At 37.2% G+C, this 4,748-nt stretch overlaps 1 non-coding gene across 1 annotated transcript; it reads left to right on the top strand.

Annotated features, from left to right (window-relative positions):
- The first annotated feature begins 358 nt into the window (after positions 1–358).
- On the top strand, positions 359–466 carry LOC112745216 (small nucleolar RNA R71). Its single transcript, XR_003173155.1, has one exon. It is a non-coding gene; the product is annotated as a small nucleolar RNA R71 (small nucleolar RNA).
- The last annotated feature ends 4,282 nt before the right edge of the window (positions 467–4,748 follow it).

Raw genomic sequence — 4,748 nt, 5'->3', positions numbered from 1 at the left:
TCTCAGGATCATAAGCTTCTTCTTCAGAGGAAGCTTCCTTAGTACTGCCTGTTGCTGCTTGCATTCCAGACAGACTCTGAGAAATCATATTGACTTGCTGAGACAATATTTTGTTCTGAGCTAATATGGCATTCAGAGTATCAATCTCAAGAACTCCTTTCTTCTGAGTTGTCCCATTATTCACAGGATTCCTTTCAGAAGTGTACATGAATCGGTTATTTGCAACCATTTCAATGAGTTCCTGAGCTTCTGCAGGTATTTTCTTCAGATGAAGAGATCCTCCAGCAGAGCTATCCAATGACATCTTGGATAGTTCAGACAGACCATCATAGAAAATACCTATGATGCTCCATTCAGAAAGCATGTCAGAAGGACATCATCTGATCAATTGCTTGTATCTTTCCCAAGCTTCATAGAGGAATTCACCTTCCTTCTGTCTGAAGGTTTGGACTTCCACTCTAAGCTTGCTCAATTTTTGAGGTGGAAAGAACTTTGCCAAGAAGGCATTAACTAGCTTTTCCCAAGAGTTCAGGCTTTCTTTAGGTTATGAATCCAACCATGTCCTAGCTCTATCTCTTACAGCGAAAGGAAAAAAGCATAAGTCTATAGACTTCAAGGTCAACCCCATTGGTCTTGACAGTGTCACAGATTTGCAATAATTCAGCTAAGAACTAATGAAGATCTTCCAATGGAAGTCCATGAAACTTGCAATTCTGTTGCATTAGAGAAACTAATTGAGGCTTAAGCTCAAAGTTGTTTGCTCCAATGGCAGGGATTGAGATGCTTCTCACATAGAAGTCGGGAGTAGGTGCAATAAAGTCACCAAGCACCTTCCTTATATTGTTGGCATTGTTGTTTTCGGCTGCCATGGTTTCTTCTTCCTTGAAAAGCTCTGTTAGGCCCTCTAAAGAGAATTGTGCTTTAGCGTCTCTTAGCTTTCTCTTCAAGGTCCTTTCAGGTTCAGGATCAGCTTGAACAAGTATGCCTTTATCTTTGCTTCTACTTATATGAAAGAAGCTCTGTTAGGCCCTCTAAAGAGAATTGTGCTTTAGCGTCTCTTAGCTTTCTCTTCAAGGTCCTTTCAGGTTCAGGATCAGCTTGAACAAGTATGCCTTTATCTTTGCTTCTACTTATATGAAAGAGAGGAGAACAAGAAAGTAGGGAATCCTCTATGTCATAGTATAGAGATTCCTTGAGTTGTCAGAGGAAAAGAAGAATAGAAGGAGGAGGTAGATAGAAGAGAATTCGAACATATAAAGAAGGATAGAGTTCGAATTGCACCTTGAGGAGGAGTGTTAGTCCCTTAAATAGAAGGATGTGAGAAGAGGGGAGGAATTTTTGAAAAAAAATTAAAAAGATTTTGAAATAATAAAAAGAAATTTGAAAATTTGATTGAGATTTTCGAAAATTAAGATTGGGAGAAAAATTGAGTGATTTTTTTAAAAAGATTTTGAAATTAGAAACTAAAAAGATATGATTGAAAGTTAATTTTGAAAAAGATGTGATGGCAAAGATATGATTGAGAAGATATGATTGACAATCAAACTAAAAAGAGAAAGTTTTAAAATTAAAGTTGATTTATTTGACTAACAAGAAATTAGAAGATATGATTCTAGAATTAAAACTTTTGATCCTTTCTTAATAGGCAAGTAACAACTAGAAAATTTTGAAGTAAATCATTTATAACAAGGATTTTCAAAAATAATAAAAAAATGGAAAGAAATTGATTTTGAAGAGATATGATTGAAAAGATATGATTTGAAAAATATTTGATTTTGAAAAATTATGAAAATTTGAAAAAGATTCGAATTAAAACCAAAATCTTCCCTCTAGTGTCCTTCTGGCGTTAAACGCCCAGAATGGCATCCATTCTAGCGTTTAACGCCCAAAATCCTACCATTTTGGGCGTTAAACGCCCAGCTAGGTACCTTGGCTGGCGTTTAAACGCCGGTTTTCCTTCTTCACTGGGCGTTTTGAACGCCCAGCTTTTTCTGTTTGATTCCTCTGCTGAATATTCTGAATCTTCGATTCTCTGTATTATTGACTTGAAAAGACACAATTTTGAAAATATTTTTGAATTTTTAATGATGAGAAACAATCAAAATACAACTAATCTTAGGAAACTCAAATCAAACAATGCATGCAAGACACCAAACTTAAAAATTTTCATATAAGAGACACTAACAAATTGAGAATGCATATGAGAAACAACAAAACACACAAAACAAGGGAATTTAAAGATCAGAGCACTGAAATCATCAAGAACAACTTGAAGATCAATGAAGAACATATTGCATGTATTCAAAAAATGCAAGAAGAATAAAAACATGCAATTGACACCAAACTTAAAAATTGATACTAGACTCAAACAAGAAACATAAAATATTTTTGGTTTTTATGGTTTTATAAATTTTTTTTGTGATTTTCGAAACTTATATAGAAAAGAAAATGAGGAGAATCAAAACTTTTAATAAGAATTCTAGGAATCATGCAATGTTAGTCTAAAGCTTCAGTTTAAATAGATTAGACATGGTTGGCCAAGCTTCAGCAGGACATTACATTCAGCAGCTAAATTGATGAGAATCAATCAGCTTTTGTGATGATAAGTACCTAATCTAAGCAACAAGATGAACCGTCAGTTGTCCAAACTCGAACAATCCCCGACAATGGAGCCAAAAACTTGGTGCACGAAATTGTGATCATCAACAATGGCGCCAAAGGACTTGGAGCTCTTAAACATGAATCACACTTGGTCACAATTCCGCACAACTAACCAGCAAGTGCACTGGGTCGTCCAAGTAATAAACCTTACGTGAGTAAGGGTCGATCCCACGGAGACTGTTGGCTTGAAGCAAGCTATGGTCACCTTGTAAATCTTAGTCAGGCGAATTCAGATGGTGATGGAGAATTGATAATTAAAAGATAAATAAAACATAAAATAAAGATAGAGATACTAATGTAATTCTTTGGTTGGAATTTCAAATAAGCGTATGAAGATGCTTTGTTCCTCCTGAACCTCTGTTTTCCTATTGCTTTCTTCCAATCATTCATACTCCTTTCCATGGAAAGCTTTATGTTGGGCATCACCGTTGTCAATGGCTACATCCCGTCCTCTCAGTGAAAACGTTCCAAATGCGCTGTTACCGCACGGCTAATCATCTGTCGGTTCTCGATCATGTTGGAATAGGATCCATTGATCCTTTTGCGTCTGTCACACGCCCAACAATCGCGAGTTTGAAGCTCGTCACAGTCATCCCTTCCCAGATCCTACTCAGAATACCACAGACAAGGTTTAGACATTCCGGATCTCAGGAGTGGCAGCCAATAATTCTAGCCTATACCACGAAGGTTCCAATCTTAGATTAGAAACCCAAGAGATACACATTAAAGCTTGTTCATGTAGAACGGAAGTGGTTGTCAGTCACGCGTTCATAGGTGAGAATGGTGATGAGTGTCACATAATCATCACATTCATCATGTTCTTCGGTGCGAATAAACATCTTAGAGAAGAAATAGACTTGAGTTGAATAGAAAAATAATAGTACTTTGTATTAATTCATGAAGAACAGCAGAGCTCCACACCTTAATTTGTGGTGTGTAGAAACTCCACCATTGAAAATACATAAGAACAAAAGGTCTAGGCATGGTCGAATGGCCAGCCTCCCAAAGAGGGTTCAATCATCAAAACATGATTCCAGGATGATCAAAAGATGAAAATACAATAGCAAAAGGTCCTATTTTAAGATAACTAGTAGCCTAGGGTTTACAGAAATCAGTAATTAATGCAGAAATCTTCTTCTGGGCCCACTTGGTGTGTGCTTGGGCTGAGCATTGAAGCTTCCATGTGTAGAGTCTTTTCTTGGAGTTAAACACCAGCTTTTGTGCCAGTTTGGGCGTTTAACTCCAGCTTTTGTGCCAGTTCTGGCGTTAAACGCCAGAATTCTTGAGCTGACTTAGAACGTCTGTTTGGGCCATCAAATCTCGTGAAAAGTATAGACTATTATATATTTCTGGAAAGCCCAGGATGTCTACTTTTCAACTCAATTGAGAGCGCGCCAATTGAGATTTTGTAGCTCAAGAAAATCCACTTTGAGTGCAGGGAGGTCAGAATCCAACAGCATCTGCAGTCCTTTTTCAGCCTCTGAATCAGATTTTTACTCAGGTCCCTCAATTTCAGCCAGAAAATACCTGAAATCACAAAAAACACACAAACTCATAGTAAAGTCTAGAATTGTGATTTTTAATTAAAAACTAATAAAAATATAATAAAAACTAATTAAAATATACTAAAAACATACTAAAACCAATGCCAAAAAGCGTATAAATTATCCGCTCATCATATGGGTATTGACTTCATGGGGCCATTCCCAAATTCTAATGGTTTTCTCTACATTCTACTTGCCGTTGATTATGTGTCCAAATGGGTGGAAGCGATACCCACCCGGACGGACGATGCTAATGTTGTCCTTTCTTTTGTGAGAAATAACATAATTTGTCGCTTTGGGTCACCACGAGCAATTGTGAGTGACTAAAGTTCACATTTTTGCAACAAAAGGATGGAAGGACTAATGAAAAAATACGGCATCATACATAAAGTAGCCACGGCCTATCACCCATAAACAAACGGCCAAGCCGAAGTTTCCAATCAGGAGATCAAACGGGTATTAGAAAAGGTTGTGAAGCCTAATAGAAAAGATTGGAGTGCCAAGCTTACCGACTCACTTTGGGCCTACCGGACGGCGTACAAG

Source organism: Arachis hypogaea, chromosome 14 (assembly GCF_003086295.3).
Source record: "Arachis hypogaea cultivar Tifrunner chromosome 14, arahy.Tifrunner.gnm2.J5K5, whole genome shotgun sequence".
Taxonomy (NCBI): domain Eukaryota; kingdom Viridiplantae; phylum Streptophyta; class Magnoliopsida; order Fabales; family Fabaceae; genus Arachis; species Arachis hypogaea.
Note: the sequence above shows the minus strand (reverse complement) of the source record. Positions and strands in the feature narration are given on the sequence as shown.